Source organism: Chamaea fasciata, unplaced genomic scaffold, assembly GCF_029207755.1.
Source record: "Chamaea fasciata isolate MVZ Bird 193981 ecotype frontalis unplaced genomic scaffold, bChaFas1.0.hap1 SCAF_13, whole genome shotgun sequence".
NCBI lineage: Eukaryota > Metazoa > Chordata > Aves > Passeriformes > Sylviidae > Chamaea > Chamaea fasciata.
The window spans coordinates 18,329,759-18,355,207 of NW_027094098.1; the positions used below are offsets into that span (position 1 = coordinate 18,329,759).

The 25,449-nt window shown below is 47.7% G+C and overlaps 1 protein-coding gene across 3 annotated transcripts in view; it reads left to right on the forward strand.

Annotated features, from left to right (window-relative positions):
• CHL1 (cell adhesion molecule L1 like) overlaps nucleotides 1-25,449 on the forward strand; it is a 135,825-nt gene that overhangs the window by 45,850 nt on the left and 64,526 nt on the right. The window contains exon 4 of one of the 3 annotated variants that reach the window (XM_066195711.1): nucleotides 4,140-4,248. The gene's annotated coding sequence lies outside the window, so the exon portion shown is untranslated. Of the gene's footprint in view, nucleotides 1-2,157; nucleotides 4,249-25,449 lie in introns of those variants that run through there. The other 2 variants (XM_066195712.1, XM_066195713.1) reach the window with 2 other exon arrangements.

Consider the following 25,449-nt stretch of genomic DNA (forward strand, 5'->3'; position numbering starts at 1 on the left):
GCAGCAGAAATCCTGGAGGGAAGGAGGTGGCATCAACCCAGGAGGAGCATGAGGCGACAAGAGAGGTCCCAAAGCCACCCAGAGCAGTGAGGAGGAGGAGCACAGAGGCTACCCCAGGAAGGTCTGGAATTTCTGAACTGGTTAGGGGGCTGGTTGATGGCTGGTGTCACCAGAAAGGAGATGTGAGGTGTTGTCTGGTTCATGGCACGTTCCTTGTCTGGTTCATGGTGTGCAGGGCAGGGTTTGGGAGCTGTGGTGGTGTCAGAGCACCTTGGGGAGATGTTTGTGATGTGTCCCCTCAAGACTGAGCTGGTGTTTTTTGGTTTTGTCTGTCTCCCACCTTCCCTTTGTCTCTTTGCTGTTGCGTAGCTCAGAGCCTTGGTTGTTGCATGTCTCGGTGTAAGATCAGGGGTTTTGTCCATAAAGGCACAATTTCTCAATTCTGGTCTTAGCCCAGACGCTTTGTGGGTTTTGTTGTTGCTGTTATGAATTTTTTTTTTGTTTTTTTTTCCTTCTATCTCTTAAGAAACCCTGTTTCTCAATCTCTCAGCTGTGCCCAACGTCCCCTCAGAGCTGCTGGGCAGAGCTGAGACGTCTGAGTTCATTCTCAAGTGCCTGGTGCTCTCTTGCTTCTTAAAACACATCGAAAACAACCTTTACTGGAACAATTCCTTTCACCTTTTCTGCCTTCTGGGTCAGAGAGGAATGAGATTTCTCAGCCAGATGTTTGCTGACCGGGTTTCCTTTGCTGAGTGTGTCTCTGACACATCTGAGCTTCCAAAAGTTCAGATTCGGGTGCTTTGTGGGGACCTTTCAGAAAACTCTGGACTTCCTCTGCTGGAAATCAGATTCCCTTCAGCACTGCCTGGATTTTTAGTGTCCCACCACCAGCATTTGGAGCGTTGAGCACTCCAGCTGGCACCAGGAGGTGCAGTCAGTCCCCAGGGCTGTGCAGGAGCTCCCGGCTAATGAGCTCCAGCTTTGGCAGCTCTGGGATGTGCCAGGTTTTGCCTGGCAGTTTTGTTTGTTTTTTTTGGGTTTTTTTTTTTCTTCTTCTTCTTTCTGGCTCCTTCTGAGGGAAAGCAGCTTCTTTCTGTCTCTGTAATAAACGGGACAGCTGCACGTTGAGGCAGTGCCCTTCCAGATCCTGAAGATCTATCCAAACACTGCTGGAGTTTCTTGCAGTTCCTCCTGGAGGTGAGAGTCAAACTCTGCTGGAATCTCTTGCTAACTTTGATGTTACCTCAGTGCTGAGTCTGCCTTTGGCTCTATATGGACAGTCAGCAAATGGCAATTATTTTTTCAGACAGGGGTCCTTGTAGGGATAAAAGTTTCTGATTTTCATCAGGAAAAAAATAGTGACAGGACACGGGGAAATGCTTCAGACTGAAAGAGAAGAGGGTTAATGGGGTAGTGGGGAGGAATTCCTCCCTGGGAGGGTGGGGGAGGCCCTGGGATGGAATTCCCAGAGCAGCTGTGGCTGCCCCTGGATCCCTGGCAGTGTCCAAGGCCAGGTTGGACACTGGGGCTTGGAGCAGCCTGGGACAGTGGGAGGTGTCCCTGCCATGGCAGGGGTGGCTCTGGGTGGGATTTAAGGTCCCTTCCAACCCAAACCATTCCAGGTTTCTGTGCCACATTTAATGGGACTCTATCCTCGATTTTTGTCATGAAAGCTCAGAATAGAAGAACATAAATAAAATATATATTTTTTTAATATTTTCTACATTCTTTCTTATATCTTGTTGATTTTTGTTCCTTTTCTGTTTCTTCCCCATTGTTATTTTTTCTCCTCTTTTTACTTCTTTTTTGTTTCCCTTTCTGTTTTTTTCCCTTTTTTTTTTACTTCAAAGTTGCAGGTTTCCCTAATCTGTGAGGTACACACCAGAATTTTAATTTTCAAGTAAATTCATTTACTTTTCTCCTTTGACAACTGCATTTTTTTTTGTTTTGCCACTCCATGTTATTACCAAGTTTTGAAGTTTTGTTCTTCCTCCTCCCTCCAAGCTTTGCTCCGCCAGAACTTCCCAGCCCATCCAAAGCATCTCTGCTTTATGATCACTTTACATTTCTTTATGGCTTCTCTTCAGGCAGGGGAATTGCATAAGTTCATGTGAATAATACTAATTATTTTGGATCTGTCACTGCACGACTGATGATGAATAATGCAGATACTGCTCTGCTGCTGGATGCAGTTGTTGGGGAGTTTTGCCTTTTTCTGCTCGTCACCTGCCTTGAAGTATTGTGACACTGGATGACACGGATAAACCCGGGTTCTGTAATTAAGGTTTATTTTAATGATCCTGGAGAAGACTCAGTTGTGCGTGTTCTCATGGTTTAAATGTGGTTTAATCAGTCCTCCAGTTCTCCTTTCTGCTCAGAGCACTGCTGACGTTTCTCCAAAGGAATAACGGGATAAATATTCTCCTTATACAAGAATATCAGTAGGATAAAGGTTCAGAATGCCCCCCATTGGCATGTTTAGGTTTTCATATTAATGATGATAATTTTGGGCATTAGATCAAGGAGTTTTTCCCATCTATCTGTGGAAGGCCTGGCAAATACCACCAAGGAGGGAATTTTAGAGCCAATGGATCTGACTTTCCTAACAGAATTCGCCTTCTTTTCCACGAGCATTGGGGTGAGGGGGATTTTTTCCACTCCTGCTTCCATAAAAGAAGCTTTAATTCTCCTTGTACAGGCTTTTGCAGCTGCAAAAAGATGAAATTTGATGAAAGCAGTGACTGAAACCATGGGCTCCTCACCCCCTCACGGCACACTCTGCCCAGAATCCAGGGAATAAATACAGGAAAAGCTCTGCTTGGGTGGGATCTTATTTTCCCCCACAGTTTGCCAGCAGAGCTGCTGCTCGCTGGGCTAAAGAAAAGTCATTTATGAGTGGTGGGTGAGGAATCTGTGAATCTTCAGCTCATCTGTCTGAGCTGACACTGAGCTCTGGGAGCCCTGTCCATAGCTGCCCAAACTGATATTTTCAGGCTGGATTTGATTCCCTTCAGGCACCAAAACTTAAGAATTAAAGAGGGATTTTTTTGGTTCATTTTTCCTCCCATCCCCTCCCTGTTTTTTCCCCCCTGTTGCTGTTTAATATTAAAACGCTGCATCTCTTGGTAGGGAAGTCAGCAGGGATGCTCCAGCTCAGAGGGGATGTTAATTATCAGCAGTGCAGGTTCCCAAACCTCTTTTGGATGGGCTGAGGCTGCCCAGATTTGCTCTGGCAGAGTGGAAAGCTCAGCCTGGGATTCAGAGGTGATTCCTGGCAAAGGAGGGCACAGAAATCCAGCTCTTCCCCAGAAGGGAAGGTTGGAAGGATGCTCCTGCAACTCCAGAAAGGGGATTTTATTCTGTCTCAGGCTTGGAAATCAATCTGAATGTATCTTTGGTTTAGCCAGCCCTCTCAGAGTGTTTGGGAGTAGGAATGGTGCATTTCCAGCTGTCGTTTTGTTCCTCATTTGCAGGTGAAAAGGTTGTGGAAAAGGACTAAGAAAAGAAAGAATTGGCTGTTTGTTGATTCTTCCTATAGGATAATATCTTGAAATTTTCCAGTTCAACTTCCCAAAGTCACAATTCCCACTCAGGGATGATGTCTGTTGCAGTAAAAAAGCCACCTTGGTGTTCCCAGGAAATAATGAACTCAAAATGTATTTATTGACTGTATGGCTTGAATTCAAAGATCTTTAAATGAGAAAGAAAGAAAGAAAAAGAAAGAAAGAAAGAAAGAAAGAAAGAAAGAAAGAAAGAAAGAAAGAAAGAAAGAAAGAAAGAAAGAAAGAAAGAAAGAAAGAAAGAAAGAAAGAAAGAAGCCAATTTTCCCAGCAGAAACATTTATAGTGGGAAGAAATAGTTTGAAAAATTTAATTTTTTAGCCTGAGGCCAAACAGAGCAATCACATAGAGGATGAATCAGATGGATTTCATGTACAGAATGCTGGGAAATCTGCTTTGAAGCATTAATCAACACTTTCGTGTTATGATTTTTAGCTTTGTAATTACAATCACGCCATATTTACCAAGTGTGAGTACTTACACTGCCGGGATTTGTTATCAAATTGGACGTGGGGCTTAATTTAGATTAAATTCAGGAACTCTGTGTCTGAAAATCACTCAGTACTTTGTGCCTTGTAGGCAGAAAGTGCAGAGGAAGAACGTGAGAAGGAGGAGAGGAAATAAACACCCCAACTGCAGAGACAACAATATTCTGATTTTTCTCCTTGAATGAACAAAAGAAGTTCAGGTATGAGAATAGAAACAAATCAGCTTGATGTGAATTCATTGCAAATCAGAGGTGCACTGCAGATCCCGAAAGATTAAATAGTCCAAGCAGAGTCCTCTGGCAGCTGGGTTTAGGAGCTGATTATTGTGAGGCTGAGCCTAAGTAATAAGCATGAAATATTAATTAGGCTCCTGGTATCTCCTGAAATAAAGGTGCTTTAGCATTAAGAAATGAAATTGAACCAGATGTAGAAGAAACATTTCAAATTATTTTGTGCGGTAAGCTAACACAAATATTGACTCCCTGGTCCGTTAATGCAAATAAATTAAATTATTAGGGATTAGTGGCCGGTTGAAACTGGAGAGAACCCAAAGCAAGGCAGCTTTAACCTTTTCCCTCCTCATCCCTGACACTTGGGATGAGCAGCAGTCGAGTCTCCTGCACTGGAGCAATGCCGCTCTCCAGGGAAGTCTTTGGTCAAATTAGTCCCTAATCTTTGATAATGTGCTCTCCAGAGGCTCCTGGGGCTAAATGCTCTGATAAGTAATAGGATATGCAAAGCAGATCTGCCCTGGACGTCCTAAATGAGTGAGTTACAGCAGGGAAGCTGAAACCTCGACTGGCAGAAGTGTTCTCTGAAAGTCAGGTGTGTCCCAAGGCCTGGTTATCCACTGATGTAAAGTCTGTCAAAGCTGGAATTTGGATTCCTGCCTGCTGCCCAAGACCATCTCCTTAATTAAAGACACCCCAGTGATTTGGGAAAGGGAAGGGCTGCAGCGACAGGGTCAGATTTGAGATTTGCAATCCACGTCATCTTGCCCTGAGCTCCTGTTCGGCCTTCACAAAGTTTTCACAGAGTGCAGGGAAGTGTTGATTTGTGTCTGAGGCTGCCAGAGCCCAAGCCCAGGCTGCCAGGGCCCTCACTGCCCACTCCTGCCTCGCTCTTGGCCCAGCAGTTTTCCTCGTGCACCACAGATATCGTGAACAACCACCGGCCCAATTTCTTGTTTCATTATGGATGACAAAATAAAACATTAATATATATATTTTTTTTAATATGAACTGGGAGTTAAATATTCATTATTTCTTATTACTTCAATGTCACTAAGCCTTTGATGTGCTGGAGCTCCAAATCTCTTCTCCCTACTCTCCACTTGTACCCTTTTAGCTCCTGGGTGTGAAGGGCTTTGCTTGTGGCTCCTTCCAGGGCTCAGCAGCTGCTGGGGCTGTCACTGATGGATGGACCTGGGCTGGGATCTGGGCTGGGATCTGGGCTGGGATCTGGGCTGGGATCTGGGCTGGGATCTGGGATGGGATCTGGGATGGGATCTGGGCTGGGATCTGGGATGGGATCTGGGCTGGGATCTGGGATGGGATCTGGGCTGGGATCTGGGATGAATCCTGAGCCGTGCCTGACTCCTGGCTGAGCTTTGCTCTGGGCTCACTCCTCCCTAAAGCCAGGACACTTGTCTGTCACTGTTTGTGTCAGTGTCACAGTTTGTGTCAATGTCATTGTGTCAGTGTCACCCTTTGTGTCAGTGTCACTGTGTCAGTGTCACTGTGTCACTGTCACTGTTTGTGTCACTGTGTCAGTGTCCCCCTTTGTGTCAGTGTCACTGTGTCAGTGTCACTGTGTCACTGTTACTGTGTCACTGTTACTGTTTATGTCACTGTCACTGTCAGTGTCACTGTGTCAGTGTCACAGTTTGTGTCAATGTCATTGTGTCAGTGTCACCCTTTGTGTCAATGTCACTGTGTCAGTGTCACTGTGTCACTGTCACTGTGTCACTGTTACTGTTTGTGTCAGTGTCACTGTGTCAGTGTCACAGTTTGTGTCAATGTCATTGTGTCAGTGTCACTGTTTGTGTCAGTATCACTGTGTCAGTGTCACTGTGTCACTGTCACTGTTTGTGTCACTGTCACTGTGTCAGTGTCACTGTGTCAGTGTCACTGTGTCAGTGTCACTGTGTCACTGTCACTGTGTCACTGTCACTGTTTGTGTCAGTTTCACTGTGTCAGTGTCACAGTTTGTGTCACTGTCACTGTGTCAGTGTCACTGTGTCAGTGTCACAGTTTGTGTCAATGTCACTGTGTCACTGTCACTGTTTGTGTCACTGTCACTGTGTCAGTGTCACTGTTTGTGTCAGTGTCACTGTGTCAGTGTCACTGTGTCACTGTCACTGTTTGTGTCACTGTGTCAGTGTCCCCCTTTGTGTCAGTGTCACAGAACCGTGGCCTGGCTTGGCTTGGAAGGGACATTAAATCCCATCCAGTGCTGTGGGCAGCACCTTCCACTGTCTCAGGGTGCTCCAAGCCGTGTCCAACCTGGCCTGTGGTTGAAGTTCATGGAACATTGAGGAATGGCTGTTAGGAGGGAAGAGAGGCACTGAGTGTGCCGGGGGGGTTTGGCGTGGCAGGAGGGAGCAGGGAGGGGGATGTCACGTCCATGATGAAACAGCAGCCAAGGCGAGAGGGATGGCTTTGCATTTCATCTCTTAGAGCTATTTTTATCCTCTCTTTCACCTTCAGAGCCCCCTTGTGTGTCTGCATTGTTGTCTTACTCCTTTACAATCCCAAATCAGCCTTCATGCAACTCGCTATCCTGAATTTTCCCCTTCGGATTTAATATTTTTGTGCTGCGTTGTGCTCACAGAATCCCAGAATGGTTTGGGTTGTGGGGGACCGAAAGATCATCTGTTTCCACCCAGGGACACCTTCCATCATCCCAGGCAGCTCCAAGTCCCATCCAACCTGGCCTTGGGCACTGCCAGGGATCCAGGGGCAGCCACAGCTGCTCTGGGCAGCCTCAGGGCCTCACCATCCTCTGAGTAAAGAATATTTTCCTAATATTTAATCTAGCCCTGCTCTTTCTCAGTTTGAATCCATCCCCCTTGTGCTGTCTCCGCATGCTCTTGCAAATAATCCCGTTTGTTTCTGAGTGTGTTCAAATGTTGACTGCCCGCTGTCCTTTAATGCCAAATATTCTCCAGAAAAAAGGCATTTGAATGCCATCTGCATTTCTGTGGCAGTTTCCCCAGAACAGGAGCAGAATCTCTATAACTTGTGTGTGAAATATTTGTGTCTTACCCTTTCTCAGAGCTTAGTTCACACCAAGATACCACAATCACTATTTTTGTAACTCACTGAGGGTGTGGTCTCAGTGCTACTGAGGGAAATAAGCAGCAACTTGAAAATCAGCATTGAAAAGGTTTTTTTTAAGGTGGGGAAAAGGTGTAAAAGTTGATTTTATTTATTAAGTATAACCATGAATTATGAGTTTTGTGTACATTGGCCTGTTATTTTAGATTCTTGTATGGAAGTTGCATCCTATGGGCATTTTCAAGTCCAAAGTTCCTCACAGGCAGGTTAAAGAGAATTCTTTATCAGTGACATGATCTCTTCTGAAAGAAAGTTCACACTCTGCTTTCCGTGCAATTAAACATTTTGCAAAACGATTTAATTTAAAGCCTAACTTGAAAGCAAACTGTTAGATTTGTGCAAAGGCAGGCCTGCAGTGCAGCAGACACCTGGGGAGGTGATTGCTGTTCTCTGCTGGACTGGAGTTTGGCTGTGAGTAGTCAAAAAAAAAAAAAAAAAAAAAAAAAAAAAAAAAAAAAAAAAAAAAAAAAAAAGAGGTTGAACAAGTGATAGAATGAAGGATATTTTCATTTCATAAAAAAAAAAAAAACCTTCCCCAAAAGTCCAAATTCCCAACACAAATGCTGATTTCTCACTCCTGGGTGTCGTGTTTCCAACCTGGAGCAGGGCATGGCTGAATTCAGAGTGTAGGGAGGAGCTGGAATAGCACCAATCCTAGGGACAAACCTCAGCACTTGATGAAAAAATAATACAATCAATTAATAGATAATCAAGTGTTAATAATTGAGATGAACTTGGCGATGAGTCTTTTTAATATTTAAACATTATTCTGATAGATAAAGATGAATCACAGCATTACCTGTCTGTCGGGAGGGGTGCTGGGGAGAAATTCAAGTCTGCTCCTTTACACAGTGGATCTGAAACCCACTTGAACATCAGCTGATGTTCTGTGGTTCAGAAGAGGCTCAAAATGTACTTCCAATGTGTTATCTCCGTTTTTACAATCATTCAGGGAAAAGAGCATCAATATCTTCAATGAACTACGTTTGAAAGAAGAGCTGGGGCTTGCTTTTGGTGGGTTTTTTTGGTTGGTTGGGGTTTTTTTGTTTGTTTTAGTTTGGTGTTTTGTTTTGTTTTGGGGGGTTTTTGCAATTTTTTGCCTTTTTTTCCCCTTTTTGTTTTGAGATTTTTGTTGTTGCTTGTTTGGGGTTTGGGGGGTTTTTTTTGGAGTATTCAGAGGATGTTGCTTTTATGTTTCTGCCTCAGGTGACGGGGCAGCAGCAGAGCCTGTCCTTCACCGTGACCCCTGGAGATTTTGGGGTTTCCAGGCCAGTCTCAGGTGCCTCTGGTGCTGATCCTTGGCAGTACATGGAATATTTTTCCAGCTGCTCTGGCTGTTTGTGGCTGTGACACCTGAAATCTCAGAGGAAAGAAAAGCAAACCTGAAGTTGCTCCTTCAGGTGTAGGAACGGAATAGTCGAAAGATGAATTTACGAAGCGATGGCTCTTGGTAATTCCAGCTGTTTCTCCAAAGGTTCTTCAGCACATGCTCATTTGAAATTAGTTTTCTTGCAGCATTTCAGTTCTATAAATTGCTTCAACTGCAAAAAAACCCCTGGAGGATTGGGATTTTGTTACGTGTTTAATTCATCAAACCTGAGCGCAGGTGTTTGAATTCCTCACTGGAATAGATTTTTTGCTAAGGGCAATGAACAACTTTGGAAAATTCAATAGGTACCAGGTCACCAAAGGGAGCAGAGTGTAAACTACACGAGATTATCTTGGAATAAGGAGTAAAGAAGGGAGCATCTTAATCTTAGGTTCTGGATTTATACATGCATGGCTTTTCCAGATAATTTTAACTTCAAAAATTCGTAGCAATTCATATATTTCAGTCTTGAAAGTCAAAGGTTTTCCAGCTCCATAGAAAAACCTGTTTCTGTTGTCCTTGTCCCGTTTTCCAGTTCACCTTTCAACTCTAAATGCAATAATTTATTGGCAGCACTTTGGATTCCAGTAGTTGGTGCTTTATTCAGTGGCTCTGCAAGAAAGGCTGGGATAAAAATTTGAACTCAGGAGAGAATCCAGAGGTTTTTATTCACCTCATAGAGAGGAGCACTACACTCCTTCTTGGAGAGCTGCTCTTCAAGGCATTTGCAGGAAAAGGTGGTTGAAATAGTTTGGAAGTGAGGAGTGTGGCAAAGGGGGAAGGGATCTGAATCTCTGGGAAAAAAGTCCTAATGAAATGGCACTCAGTTTTGTGTTCCTCGTTTTCTCTCCTGACCTGTTTTAATCTTGTTTTAATTTCGTTTTAATTTGTGGGGTTTTTTTTGGTTGGGGGAATGTGTGGTAATGGAGGCGCGTGTTTGACAGACAATAAACCGTGTAATGACCGTGATTAACATTCACGAAAGGTAATTCAGGTGGGGAAAAAGCTCGGCGAGCCTAATAAATGCTTCCACTTAAGGTCTGCCTCTTAAATTCTTGAGGGGAATTACACGAACCACAAAAAGAAAACCCAAAACCCGCTCTGGGATTTTCAAATTACCCCTGAGATTGGGCTCACAGATTACTGGTGGTATTGACGCGAGCAGAGCATCCACATCCCTGGAAATGCTGGTCCCCATCGTGTGAGATGCCTGGAGGACTCTGTCCTGCAGGGACTGGGGACTTTGGGCTGAATTCAGCTGCTCAGATCTTTCAGCCCGCCGAGTCCCAGGGTTTTAAACGAGCTGTGCCGAGTGAAATTCCTGAAATTTGTGAGCGAAATAGAAATCAGGGAATGTTTCCTGCTCTCTGCGGGAGGCAGAGCTGGGCTGGGGAGCTGGATGGGGTCTGATGTTCAGCTTTCATCAGGGCCGCTCCTGTGCTGGCTGGCACAATGTCACCTCTGGTTGTCTCTTCTGGGCATGTCATCTGTCACAGCTGCTCTGTCTGCTGGCCATCGATGTCCTTTTGGACAGATTTATGTCACACGCCGTCCCTGCACCGTGACCAGTATCACAGGAAACAATGAAGGAAGCAGATGCACATTATTTCTTAATTATTATTACTTTATTGCCATCTATAAATAATTTCTCTTTCCCCCCCCCTCCAAAACCAGGTTCCTGTTTGTTTTCTTTTTTCCTTTTCTTGTTGTTACTCTAATGGGCTGTCTCAGCTCCACAGCCATCAGAAATCTTGCCTTGATGAGGCTGCTATGAAACATTTAAAGATTTAAATTATAAACTCAGAGGGAGAAAACCAGTGATGCATGATTAGTTGAAAGTTTTAAACATAATAGTCGTATTTTTCATATGCATGTACAGAAATGGCTCATGTCAACTGTAATGTGATTTTTTAATACATATTAATAGAGTCTGTTGCAGTGTGGATGGTTTGAACACCTTTTGGCAGATGGCTGTGGTATTAGAGAATGCACAATATAAATGAGTCGTTTAGGGAAAGAAAACAATGCCGGAGTGCTGAGGGTGACTCTGCTCAGAGATGTGGTTCCAGCACGTCGCTCCTGCAGCCAGAAACACTGGAGGCAGGATTAAATTTGCCAGGGGAAGGAAACAAATGAACAGATAAATCCCTGTGTCAGAAAGGAGCTGGCTGTTGGTACAGCTTGTTCACACCCCTGGATGTGTCTCTGTCTTTTAGCTGCTGTTCCTGTAGAGATCAGAGGGTGCAAAGCCAAGGCCGGGGCTCAGTTCGTCCCTGGGAGCGTTGGGGCGGAGCAGAGCCCCAAGGCTGGGAGGTTCGGCTGTGCTGGACCTGGGGGATGGAGCAGCTCTGCTGTGAGGAAAGGCTGAGAGAATTGGGATTGCTCAGCCTGGAGAAGGCTTTGGGATGAGTTTATTGTGACTGGGATTGCTCAACCTGGAGAAGGCTTTGGGATGAGTTTATTGTGACTGGGATTGCTCAGCCTGGAGAAGGCTTTGGGATGAGTTTATTGTGACTGGGATTGCTCAGCCTGGAGAAGGCTTTGGGATGAGTTTATTGTGACTGGGATTGCTCAGCCTGGAGAAGGCTTTGGGATGAGCTGACTGTGCCTTTCAGTGCCTGAATGGACTCCAAGAGAGCTGGAGAGGGACAGGATGGGAGGGAATGACTTCAGACTGAAAGAGAGTAGGTTTAGATGGGACATTAGGAAAAATTCTTCTTAGGGAGGCCCTGGCACAGGGTGCCCAGAGAAGCTGTGGCTGCCCCTGCATCCCTGGAAGTGTCCAAGGCCAGGCTGGACAGGGCTGGGAGCACCCTGAAATAGTTGAAAGTGTCCCTGCCCAGGCAGGGGGTCAGACAAGATGGATTTTAGGATCCATCCCAACAAAAACCCTTCTGTGGTTCTCTGTGGAAGGCAATAACCACTGTCTTAAAACTGATGTAAAACATGAAAGAAGCTGATGGCTGAGTATTGTCTCCTTTTCGTTTTGTGCTGTTCAGAAAACAGAATTAGCCGGTGATGAATCTGCGAGTCCTGTGAGTGTATTCCACTTTCCAGGTCGTGGCCGGACAAATGGCAGGGGTTTTGTAGGAAATCACTTTAGCCAATGCTAAAGGGCACTCATCTCTGAGCCAGAGAGCAGCAGCTGCTTGGGCAATTTATTGCTGTGCTCAAATTATAATCGAGGCGCTTGTTTGTATCACTCTGCCTGGTAACCCCGGCGTGGCTGGGGGGAGCCTAGAAAGAGACATTTCAAAGCAATCTGCATTTTCTCCCTTGGAAATCTCGGGAGCCATTCTCATTCCTGGAGCTGCCAACAGGAGAGGCAGCAGCTTTTGGCTTCTGCTCCGTTGGGATGATTGTCAGGGCGCTGAACGAGCTTTGTGTAGAGGTTTAGGAACATATGTGTGCAGCGGGAACCTGGCTGCTGCTGGCAGCCCGCCTCTCCTGAGCCTCGTGGAGCATTGCAGCGCTCCCAGACACACGTTTGCAATCAGGGCTGCAAACCACTACATCCAGCTCATCCCATTTAGATGCTGCTCCCTGGAGAAACCGAAGTGGAAACGGATTGTAGCACGAATCACAAGGTGTGAGCAAACTGCCTATTCCCGCTGGGTAGGGCTGTGTTTTCTCTGCAGAGAGAACTGTGCTTCCCAAACCTTCCCAAAGCAGCTCTGTGAGGTGAGGCGGTGGCTGGTGTGAGTGCACAGTTACAGGCTGACAGGTTCGCCCTGTGCTCCGGTGTGAGTGCACAGTTACAGGCTGACAGGTTCGCCCTGTGCTCCGGTGTGAGTGCACAGTTACAGGCTGACAGGTTTGCCCTGTGCTCTGGTGTGAGTGCACAGTTACAGGCTGACAGGTTCGCCCTGTGCTCCGGTGTGAGTGCACAGTTACAGGCTGACAGGTTTGCCCTGTGCTCTGGTGTGAGTGCACAGTTACAGGCTGACAGGTTCGCCCTGTGCTCCGGCGTGAGTGCACAGTTACAGGCTGACAGGTTTATCCTGTGCTCCGGCGTGAGTGCACAGTTACAGGCTGACAGGTTCGCCCTGTGCTCCGGTGTGAGTGCACAGTTACAGGCTGACAGGTTTATCCTGTGCTCCGGTGTGAGTGCACAGTTACAGGCTGACAGGTTTGTCCTGTGCTCCGGTGTGAGTGCACAGTTACAGGCTGACAGGTTTATCCTGTGCTCCGGTGTGAGTGCACAGTTACAGGCTGACAGGTTCGCCCTGTGCTCCGGTGTGAGTGCACAGTTACAGGCTGACAGGTTCGCCCTGTGCTCCGGTGTGAGTGCACAGTTACAGGCTGACAGGTTTGTCCCGTGCTCCGGTGTGAGTGCACAGTTACAGGCTGACAGGTTTGTCCTGTGCTCCGGTGTGAGTGCACAGTTACAGGCTGACAGGTTTGTCCTGTGCTCCGGTGTGAGTGCACAGTTACAGGCTGACAGGTTCGCCCTGTGCTCTGGTGTGAGTGCACAGTTACAGGCTGACAGGTTCGCCCTGTGCTCCGGTGTGAGTGCACAGTTACAGGCTGACAGGTTCGCCCTGTGCTCCGGTGTGAGTGCACAGTTACAGGCTGACAGGTTTGTCCTGTGCTCCGGTGTGAGTGCACAGTTACAGGCTGACAGGTTTGCCCTGTGCTCCGGTGTGAGTGCACAGTTACAGGCTGACAGGTTCGCCCTGTGCTCTGGTGTGAGTGCACAGTTACAGGCTGACAGGTTTGTCCTGTGCTCCGGTGTGAGTGCACAGTTACAGGCTGACAGGTTCGCCCTGTGCTCTGGTGTGAGTGCACAGTTACAGGCTGACAGGTTTGTCCTGTGCTCCGGTGTTAGTGCACAGTTACAGGCTGACAGGTTCGCCCTGTGCTCTGGTGTGAGTGCACAGTTACAGGCTGACAGGTTCGCCCTGTGCTCTGGTGTGAGTGCACAGTTACAGGCTGACAGGTTCGCCCTGTGCTCTGGTGTGAGTGCACAGTTACAGGCTGACAGGTTCACCCTGTGCTCTGGTGTGAGTGCACAGTTACAGGCTGACAGGTTCGCCCTGTGCTCTGGTGTGAGTGCACAGTTACAGGCTGACAGGTTCACCCTGTGCTCCGGTGTTAGTGCACAGTTACAGGCTGACAGGTTCGCCCTGTGCTCCGGTGTGAGTGCACAGTTACAGGCTGACAGGTTTGCCCTGTGCTCCGGTGTGAGCGCACAGTTACAGGCTGACAGGTTCGCCCTGTGCTCCGGTGTGAGTGCACAGTTACAGGCTGACAGGTTTGTCCCGTGCTCCGGTGTGAGTGCACAGTTACAGGCTGACAGGTTTGCCCTGTGCTCCGGTGTGAGTGCACAGTTACAGGCTGACAGGTTCGCCCTGTGCTCCGGTGTGAGTGCACAGTTACAGGCTGACAGGTTTGTCCTGTGCTCCGGTGTGAGTGCACAGTTACAGGCTGACAGGTTTGCCCTGTGCTCCGGTGTGAGTGCACAGTTACAGGCTGACAGGTTCGCCCTGTGCTCTGGTGTGAGTGCACAGTTACAGGCTGACAGGTTTGTCCTGTGCTCCGGTGTGAGTGCACAGTTACAGGCTGACAGGTTCGCCCTGTGCTCTGGTGTGAGTGCACAGTTACAGGCTGACAGGTTTGTCCTGTGCTCCGGTGTTAGTGCACAGTTACAGGCTGACAGGTTCGCCCTGTGCTCTGGTGTGAGTGCACAGTTACAGGCTGACAGGTTCGCCCTGTGCTCTGGTGTGAGTGCACAGTTACAGGCTGACAGGTTCGCCCTGTGCTCTGGTGTGAGTGCACAGTTACAGGCTGACAGGTTCGCCCTGTGCTCCGGTGTGAGTGCACAGTTACAGGCTGACAGGTTTGCCCTGTGCTCCGGTGTGAGTGCACAGTTACAGGCTGACAGGTTCGCCCTGTGCTCCGGTGTGAGTGCACAGTTACAGGCTGACAGGTTTGTCCTGTGCTCCGGTGTGAGTGCACAGTTACAGGCTGACAGGTTCGCCCTGTGCTCCGGTGTGAGTGCACAGTTACAGGCTGACAGGTTCGCCCTGTGCTCTGACACGTTGTGTCAGGGCTGCCAGGGATGGAGCCGAGCTCTTTGCGATTGCAGATGGAGCGATGTGTAATTCACCGAGCTGCTTGTTAATTCTGCGAGGTGTTGAAATCTCCTGGGCATATAATCACTACAAATGTTTGCTCGACTCCACCACGTAGCTTGACATTATACACCACAAGTCTGTACCTCGCTGAAATTACAGCCCCGGCTACAAAACGCCGCTGTTAGGCAGCAAAATATTAAAGAAGTATGGATGAGACTGATGGCATTTTAAAAATGCATTCCACGCCTTGGAATTGCAACCATTCATCCCATCTCCTGCTGGTTACACACTTTGTAATAGGTATTGTTTCCACGGCTGGGGTTTAATTCTCCTCAGCACGTTGGCAGCGCCGGCGTTCTCAGTAACAATCCTCGCAGCACGGCTGCAGGGGCTGCGGGGAGGCCGGCGGGGAGCAGCCTGACTGACAGATATTCGAAGCCTTTTTGTGTGGTTCGGGATTAGTGGAACGTATCCCGGGCAGACCTGTTGGAGTGGGTGATCCCTGGGATCCTGGCTCACCCTGTAGGGGAGCTGCGGTGGCTTTGGGGTCAGGTTGGGGTCGTCCCTCCCTGCAGGTGACAGCCCGTGATCCCTGGGGCAGAGGAAGCGCCAGATTTCCAATGAAATTAAAGCCACCCTCTCACTGTTCATGGCTGAACTGCTGCTCAGAGGCTTTTCAAGGCCACAGGTCAGCCCCAGAGCGCAGGGGTGTGTTTGAGCTGAATATTTTGGGGTGTAGGGGTCACCAGCAGGTGCTGGGTGAGGCTCTGGGACATGTGCAACACCATTCTACAACACCATCTACACAGCAGTCACAGGGTCACTGAGCTTGGAAAAGCCCTCCAGGATCATCAAGTGTCCCATCCCCACCCTGTCCCCAGCCCAGAGCTCTGAGTGCCACATCCAGGTGACACCTCCAGGGATGGGCACTCCAAACCTCCCTCCCTGCCGACGCTTCTCCACCAGGTCTAACAACAGATGAGCCACATTTCGCGCCAGTCTGGACGTTCCCTGCTGGATTGTCCCTTTGGATAGGGAGGAGTGGGGCTGGAGACACCATCCAGCTCCTGGGAGGGCTCCTCCTCACCTGCAGATTCCTTCCAGCAGCCCTGGAGCTGATTTTGCAGCGAGTGAGAGCCGCTCCCAGACGCTTGGGATGCCCAAACTTGTCCTGGAGTGTAGAAGCTTAAAGTATTTGTTGAAAACACTGATTTCTCTGAGTGTAAAAGTGGCATCCCTTGTGCCCAACAAGCTTCTGTGAGCCCATTTAAGCATTAGCCAAGTTGGAGTATGGAAACAACTTTCACTCCAATAAAGCTGAAGTTACAAAATTAGAAATGCTGTTATTACAAAAGAAAAGCAGACAAAATTAGGAGACAGAAACTTCTTTTGTGCCTGGATTAGGAGCTGGTGAAGGCGTTACCCCCAGAGGAGAAATCGTGTTTGTCTTTGCTTTGGTGAGTTCAGCCTGAGAGTGCTTGGATTTTGGACAGGTCTCGTGGGGGTGGAAGCTCACCTGGAGATTTCACTCTTTATTTTTTAATTTTCTGGCTGCTCCATAATGTAAGAGGCATTTTAGAACAGCTCTCAGGCTGCCCTGATTCCTGCACTGTTTGGAAGGATCCGTGTGTGTTGTCAGCTTGGATTTACCTGCCTGGTGCCCAGGAGAGTGCCAACGACCTTGGTTTGTGGTGGATGGACCTGAGGGAAGCTGAGGGAATGGGGGATTCTGCTGTTTTCTGTTCCACACATAACACACAGCATTGCAGTTCTTTGGTGATCTTCATAAACATGATAAATCATATTAATAAATCCCCCCAAGAATGATTTTCCTGAGATAAGGTAACAGAGAGTGGCCCCAGCCCTGTTTTTCTTCACCAGTTGCTCCTGTCACTGGAAAGGCAGCGAGGTGTTGTGGTGCATGAGTGGAATTTGACAGGTTTCCCATGGAAACAGAGGATCAGATTTTTATTTCTTCTTTGTCAGTGAAGCTGATGTCAGTCAGGAGCATCTGTGCTGTCCTCAGAGGATACACCACGGTGTAGATTGGAGTGAGTGAGGACTGAATCCTCCTGTGCCCATGAATAGTTTGTACAGCCTTGTCTGCCTTAATATATCTTATTTATATATATATTTAAAAATCGTTTGCTGCTATGATACTGGTATTTCTTTTTGAAATAAATCCCCGCTGTTGGCTGCAGCCTGGGGAGTTCAGACAGGTTTGAAATACTCTCAATTGCAGATTTTGCTGCTTTGCTCTCTGATCCCCCCAGACTGCCACTTCCATTGCAGGGTCCCCAGTTCCCTGCTCAGGGCTTTGAGACCCAGGCTCTCTTTCATTTCTTCTCCAGTGAGCTGCTGCTCCAGCCTCACAAATTCGCCCAGGTCCCTGTGCTGCCTGTCTCTGCCCAGCACTGCTCCCTGCTCGGCTGCATTCCGGGATTTTGCCAGAACCATCCCTCTCCCAGGATCTGTTCCCTCTTCTCCCATGGATGTGGGGCAGCAGCTGCTGTGAGGCCCCAGCCTCCTTCACACCCCAGCCTCGTGCTGCTGCACCAGCCTCGTTTGCTGCCTGCTCTCCTTTCCTTGTGTGCTCCTCCTGCTGCCTCCTGTTCCCTGAAGCCTCCCTCTCCCCATCTCCATTCCACACTCCACATCCTGTTCTCCTCTGTCCTGCCTCCTTTTCCTTGAAACCCCCCTCTCCTCATCTCCATTCCACACTCCAAATCCTCTGTGCTGCTGCTCCTCAGCACTTTTGTCCCTTCAGCCTCATGGAATCATGGACTGGTTTGGGGTTGGAAGGGATTAAAAGCTCATCCTCACTCTGCCATGGGCAGGGACACCTTTCCCTGGCCCAGGGAGCTCCAAATCCTGTCCAGCCTGGCCTTGGACACTTCCAGGGATCCAGGGGCAGCCAGAGCTGCTCTGGGCACCCTCACAGGGAGCTCATCCCTTGCTGCTTCCTCATTTCTGCATGGAGGGGGACCCCGAGTGTCTGTTCCAGCTGTTGGAACAGCTTTGCTCAAAAACCATTCCATTCTTTGTTTCCCTTTCCTGTCTCCAGTGTCAAATTGGCTCTGATGAAGTGTTTGGGTTTTTTTATTTTTCTTCACACTCACTTGGCTCTGCTGTTTCCAGTATGGAAATAGGTGAGAATCTCAGTCACACCTGGAGCAGGTAAAAAATGAGTCAAGACACATCAGCTTTATGAAACATCAGTTGGAGCTTTTCCCCAAACAATCAAGCCTTTGCTGGCATCGGGTCAAGCCTTTAATGCTGTTCCCAGGGTTACCTGCTGGGAGGAACAGAGGGAACAATTCCGTGCACATCAATGGCAGAGGAAACCCAAGGCTTCCCTGAGCCCGGTTGGGAAATACCATCAAACATCCCAGAGGCATTGCTGGACTTGCCTGCTGACTGGGAGGAAATTCTGAGTGCAACGAATGTGTAAGAAAGCTGTTTGAAATCCGTGTTTCTCAGGAATTCTCTCATTCACGTCACAATACTCAGCTCCGTTTCCTGCCTCTGTGTAAACCTGCTTACTGTGGGTTGTGATATCACTGACCTGATCTACTCCTCTGTAATTGGTGCGAGAGAAGAGAAGAAAAAACCCCCAAAAAATCTCTTTATGAAGTGCTCTGCCAATTTACCATGCCATAACAGAGGTATGCCAGTTACTACCGAGGTCTAATTATGTAAATGACATCATTTAATAATCATTATTAAATCCCAGCCAGCTTTATTTCTTTTCCTTATTGTTGATGGTTGTCCTTGATAGGAAAATGTCACGATGCCTATCATAAAAATTAATTTTTGTGAGGATTTCACACCCTTGCAGGGGCTTGGAGTGCAGGAGGCCTCGCAGGCAAAGGCAGAGGCTGATTCCTCTAATCTTTGCAAGAACAAATGTTGTCCACAAGGAGAGCAGGGAGGGGAGAGAAAACTCTCACAGCAGCAAATATTTAATTAAAAAAGCTGCTTGGGCCAACTAGTTGTGGCAGCAGCTGCTTAAACAGAGATCTGTCCTCTAAATAACTCCAGCTAAATAAAGGAGAAAGGAGAGTGCAGGGGAAAGCTCCAAGGGCTTGTGCTGTAATTGCAGAAATGGATTTCAATTTTGCGTTTTTGGTGTCTTCAGCAGCCATGAGCTCCTTCTGTGCCTGTCTGGAAAAACAGGAGGGTTTGAGCTCTGGGAGTTTTACAGAGAGGAGAGTGTCAGGAAATCCAATGCATCACCTGCTGCCTGTATTTGAGGTGTACAAGGTCTCGTGAGGAAGGCTTTTCTGCCATGTAGAATAAAACAGGGTTTGGTAGCTACAGAACGAGATCTTTTCTTGCTGCTGAACCTTCTCTGACTAAAGGAGAGGTAGCTGAGTGTCTCTGCTGCAGCAGGGCTGACCTTGTGCCATCCTGCCAGGGAGATTTCTGCATTTAATATTAATTCTGCAGACTCCTGGTGAGTTCCCTCTGCACCTCCTGCATCTGCCACGTCGTGACCTGGACTTCTAAAGGCTTCACACCATTTTTTGAATGTGGAATGTTATTTATAATAACGTAGTCCCATTTTTTCAGGGAGCACCTCAGAGCATCCCAGCTGCAGTTCAGTTCCATGATAAATAAATGTTGTTTGACCAACCAGCTGGGCTGGGCAGGATAAAGGAATGTGAGGTGTCCGTGCATGGGCTGTGTCAGGGGAGCTCTTTGAAAGGCTCAGATCCATCAGGAGTAAATCCATGAGTGTCTTCCATGCTCTGGGGACATTTCCAGGCTCAGGGCTGCGGGGAAACATGAAGGAGCAGGAGTTAAGTCAGAAATATTTGAGAGATGAGTGTAGGGAAGGCCTTGTGCATGACTGACTCCTCAGTCATTTTTAGGGGTTTTTTAGCCACTTTCTGGTTCATCTTTATAAGGGACATAATCAGTTTTTGTGAGGTAATGATTAGAGGGCATTAAGTTTATCCATGATGTGACACAAATGAGATACAAACAATTTGACCAACAGTATTAACAGTTTCTTCCTTTTTTGTTGTTGTTGTTGTTGTTGTTTTAGGGGTTTTTTTGGGGGTTTTTTTTGTTTGTTTTTTTTTGTTTGTTTTTTGTTTTTTAAGAAGAAGGCAGAGCAATGTCTGTGATGCTCTGGATGAAGTCTGTAATGCAGTTTTCATGCATATGGCATGGAAAGCACTTCTCCCACTGTGCAAATAAATCATTGAATAGAGCAACATTTCTGCAGGTGGGCTGGGGAGCAAAAGCCACCCTTGTTCTTTGGTGACTTTGGTGCTGTGGACGGAATGGGCACTGAAATCCTGGTTCTGCCTGTTTGACATTCCACATGAAGCTTCCCCTTGCAGTTTTACGTAACTTCAGCAGAGTTTAATTGCTCAGGCAGAACTTTTCCACTCCTGATATTTGCCTGCTGCACTTCTAATTTGATTTTATTTACTTTCATTTCCAGCAAGGTGGAGTGGAGGTTTTTTTTTTCCCAAACTGAGGGATGATCATGGTGGGTTTTTTCTGAGTGCTCAGAAAGTCACAGTGTGGGGAGCCAGCAGCAGCTTTTGAAACAAAGATTTCATATTCTGTGGTGGGGTTTAGGTGGGTGAATTCTGCTGTTTGCCATGGAAAGCAAACCCCAAAAGTAGAGGAAAAGCAGGCACCTAAATTGTCCTTAGAGGTCACTTCCTCAGGTTGTTTAGAAACAACCTTCTTGTGTGGCCTTGGGAGATATTTTACCAACCCCTCAGGAGCTGAAGGAATAGATTTAGTTTTGCCCAGTTTCCTTCAAAACATTTTCCCCCGGGTACTGGGTAAACAGGTAAATCATATTTTTCCAAGCAATCATATTTTCCCAGGGTTTTCAGGCTGTTTGAACAGAGTGTTTTGCTGCCTGTGTTGCTTTCTCATTGTTTTCTGCTCAGCCACCTGGCTGGAGACAAATTGTACTTCTAAAGATCAACTGTGCCTTAAAATCCACCCTGGGCTTGTGATGTGCCTGATGAAAAAACATCCCCGGTGATCACCTGAAGGCGCTGCAGTCACTGCCAGCTGCTCCTCTGCATCCTGCCAGTGCTGAAAGGGAGGATGGATGTGGATCCCGAGGAGAGAGAAGCAGAATTACAGAGTTCTCTTCCCTTTCTTTCACAGCTACAGCAGATATATTCAATATATTGTCAGCCAGCTGTCTCCAGTGGGGTTGATGGATGTTTTGATTTAGTGCCTTGGAAAAAAAATGGTATTAATGGAGAAAAGTAACTGTTGCAGCTAGAAAATCATTGGGGTTTTGGAGTGTTTTGAATGATGCTTTTCCCTTACAATGCTAAAACTACTGGAGCAAGTGCAGAAAATTGCTGCTGTGCTCAGAAATAATCCTCACCTTACCAACAACTTGATTTCCCTGAACGCTTTGCCAAGAAACCATTTCCATTAACAGGAGCTATAGAAACAAAATGATGACCAGGTAAATTGCAGCATTATGCTCCTTAGGAGGATGTCTCAGGCACTCCCGGTACAATTCTGAGCTCTTTCCTCCCTGGAGATCCTGACAAAAATTTGTCCCATCTTCCCCATGAGCCTGTAAAAATGAGCTCCTAAAAATGCAGGTGAAACAAGGATGTCTCCCCTGGCTGGGCTGGGCTGCTGAATGTGTGGGTTTATTTAGCTTTATTGGGGGTTTTATTGAGCTGTGAAGTTCTCCATGGGAAAAGGAAATTGTTACAGATTCCGGGTGAAAACGGGGAAAGTAGGAAATGCACAATCAGGAGGAGTTATCCATGCCCCTCGAATGCCATCCTGTTTGCTCAGGTACTCAGGTTCCTAATGCACAAACTGGGCCAAACCCTACAATTATTGCCATAAATCAGTTCCTGTGGGGTTCTGCCTTGGCAGACTGTAAGTCCCACTGGATCCTCCTGCAGAATCAGACCAGGATTCCCGAACTGAGAGATGCTGTTCCCTGTCCAGCCCTCAGGGCACATCAGGATTTCAGGGCGATGTGGATGGCGTCTCACTTGTACCCTTGAACTCTTCCATGCAGCGTCTGAGTGAAATCACTACATTTCACTTCTTTTTTTTTTATTTTTTTTATTTTTATTTTCTGAGTAATCCCTTGTATCTCTGGCAATATAGAAAATGCTGGAAGCTTAATGGCCTTGACTTCTCAGGAAAAGCAAGTGTGGGGAGATCCTCCACGAGGCTGGAAGAGCTGATCTCTGCTTTTACAGGGAGGGAGGAGAAGCAGAGGCAGGCAGGGAGTTCAGAGGCTGCTCGCTGTGAAACCCTCCGTGGTCACAAGTCACTGGCTGCAGTTTAAATGAGGAACACGCAGTGTCCCAGTGACTTTCACTGCCCTTGTGCTGAGGTGCAGGGCAAAACTGAGAGAGCAGGTTTCCTGCAGTTTTGGGGTCAGGTTTTCTTGGGGTTTCAGATTTTGTGTGTGAAGCCCAGCAGGATTTATCTCTCTTGGGAATACGATGAGCATCTCCCGAGGCACAGAAGCTTCTCCCAAGTCCCTGAGGCAGAGAAGCTCTGTGAATGTGCATTTTTCCTGGCACAGATAAAACAGAGAGCTCAGATTTTGGGGTATTTGATGTCTGACAGTATTGCCGGTGTTATACATCCTCAGTGAGTTCACCTGCCTGGGATGCAGCAGGAAAAGATGATCCTTAATGGATTGAGTGGGGATAGTGGCTGTTTTCTGCTGTTTAGAGAGGTAATTCATTGGCAGTTAAATCCCTTTTCCCCCTGTTCATGTTGTCACCTCGTTACCGGCACAGGGATCTCTCCAGCAAACACGAACCCAGGCTGTGAGAATCACCAAGTGGAGCCCTGAGTGCCCTGCAGTGATTTCTGCCGCTGTCAGGTGATTTTCCTGGCACTGGGATGGATCCTGTGCCTGGACCGGAGCCCATCAGGGGCTGGGTGTGTGAATTTTCCCCCTCCTTTCCTACCTGAGAGAGTTCCCCCCATGGCAGGATCCCCTTGGCCGCGCCTTTGGAGTGTGTTTTGTGCTCTTCTCCCCGAGCTTTCTGCTGACTGAACAGCCTCATTCGCCCGAGGCTTTTGCCAGAGCTGTGCCTGGCACTTCCCTGCCCACGTTTCCCAGTCAGCAGAGCTCTCCTGGCTCTGTGTGTGCCAAGGATGTGCTCCAGGCAGGGGCTGGGATGGCTCAGGGTGGCTGTGCCTTTGCTGGGTTCCCGGAGAGCCTCTCAAGGTGAGGCAGGGCTGCTTCAAGGAGGAGTTGCTTTACTGTAACTCCTGTTTGTTCGTATTAACAGGGGAAAGCTCATGATTTCTCCCATTATTATGTGTTTTGAAAGAGGCAGGATGAGCGTACAAGAGGAGCAGGCACCTTTGCAAATTGGTGTTGAAATTTCGGGGAGTTTGCATCACCCCTGTTGGCAGAGGCTGTCGCTGGCAGTCTCATCTGAGCACAAACTGCTGCCTGCTCTCCTTTCTTTCCCTTTCCTTCCCTTTGTGCCTGGCTGCCACAGCCCCAGCCCCATCACCCACCCCACCTGCTGCTCTCTGCTTCACGCTTGACCTGTGAGCTGAAATGCTAATGGCTGTTGAAAATTTCAATTAATACAAAACCAGCTTCGGCCAGAAACGCGCTAAACTCGTTCAGGAGATGCAGCATCTCAGGGAAATGCGGAATGGCAAAATCCTCAGACAACAGCAGCTGAATCTTTAACAGGCTGTGCTTTCAGGTGTGTCTGCAAAGCTCAGCTCTGGTTTGTGACCGGCGAGGAGGGCGATGGTCACTGTGTGTTTGTAGGTCGTGACATTCCTCTGCCGCAGCGTTACCTCCTCGTGCTGGAATAATTTCTGTGTTTTCATTGGTTGAAAAAGGAATGGTGTGTGGCCAGACTTTCAGGTGAAGGGGATAAAGCAGACACACTGAGGGGATTAGGCTGCTCTTACATCTGTAAATGTGCACGTGTAAAGCCAGACCCTGATCTGACGGTGACTTGTACAGGAATTATGCAAAGTGCACTTTACAGTGCAGTGAAGGAACACAGTCTAAAATTTCAGCATGGTGCTTTTAATTCCACTCTAAATACCTTAGAAACTTGCTAATTGAATACTTGTGGGTTTCTCAGAAGTCTGCACATCATCCCCACAAGCAATTTGTGCTGCAGGATGTGGTACATACACCTCGAGTACAGTACATTAAATCCAGATTTTCCCCTGAAAGAGAGGTTGGTGCCACAGCAGAGCTGGGAGAAGGCTTAAAGGGGATGAATGTAAAAATATGGATTAATTCCCACTCAAGAAAAGATTGTGTCTAGAGACTTAAACTTGTCTGTCACAGGAGCAGCTGCAGTGGCCCAGTGCTCCCAGTGCTCAGAGCTGCTGCCCAGTTCATCCCAGTCCAAAACTGAACTGGAGAAGGAGCAGTTTTATGTGAAGTGAGAATGGGCAGGGAAGCAATTAAGAAAAAAGAAAAAGGTACTTATATGGCTTTCCTGAGACTCTCCTCTCTCTAATGCTCCCATAGTTCGGAGCATCCTGTTTTTCCAGACGGGCACACAAGGAGCTCATGGCAGCTGAAGACACCAAAAACGCAAAACTGAAACCCATTTCTACAATTACAGCACAAGCCCTTGGAGCTCTCCTCTGCACTCTCCTTTTTCCTTTATTTAGCTGAAGTTATTTAGAGGACAGATCTCTGTTCAAGCAGCTGCTGCTTAAATTTCTGGAGGAGAGGCCTGTTGGTATTAAAGAGCAGAGGTTTGATCAGATCTGGCCCTGCTGCAGGAGGATGGAGGCTTTCTGTTCTCCCTTGGAGCCAGGGCCGCTGTGGGGTCACCTGGTGCCCCATTTCCCTGCTGTTCTCCTTTCAGACCACTGCAGATGTTGGTGTTTGCTCACATGCTTGAGAACATCCATGAGGGGGGAATTTGCCTGCAGGGCACTCAGCTTTGTGTGCTCCTGCTGGAAGGAACAGCTGGTTATCTCAGTTTACTGGGATATCATGTCAATAAAGTCATCACTAAAATTTAATGGGAAGTCCATCACCAGCAATGGCCCATCCACAGTTCACATTTATTCCTTTGGCCATGAAGAGGCTGAAGCAGGTATTGATTTCCACCCCGGGTTTTCTTGGGAGTCTTTATTGCAAGTGCTGCTCAGAGGCATTTTGAGGTTCCAGCAGAGCAGGTCTGATGGGGCTGGCAAACCTGGGCTGCTGAGTGGTTTTGCAGGTTAAAAAACAACATTTCTTCAGCTTTCCATCCCTGTGTGTGTGTGAAAGCCCTGCAAAGCTTTAAGAAATGTGGTCCTTGCGCTCGGTGCTTTGCTGCCAGATGGACAAAAGCAATTAAATCAGCTCTCCCAGGTGCTGGGCCATTATGTGGGCAGAGAGATGACCAGGAGAAATCATTTATTGCTGGCGTTTAAGCCCTTTCAGAGCAGAGGGTGTGATCTGATGAGACTTGAGGGGATTGCACTTCAGGGTTTTGTTGGCAGCAGGTCAGGGAGTGTTGGTGAGAGTGGATGGCTGCTGCTGGCTGCCTCCTCCTGGGCTCACACACTTGGATCCCAAGATGTTCTTACACCTCTTGCTTCCCCTCAGCTCGGGGTAGATCTCCAGCAGAAACTCCAGAAATTGAGTTTCCG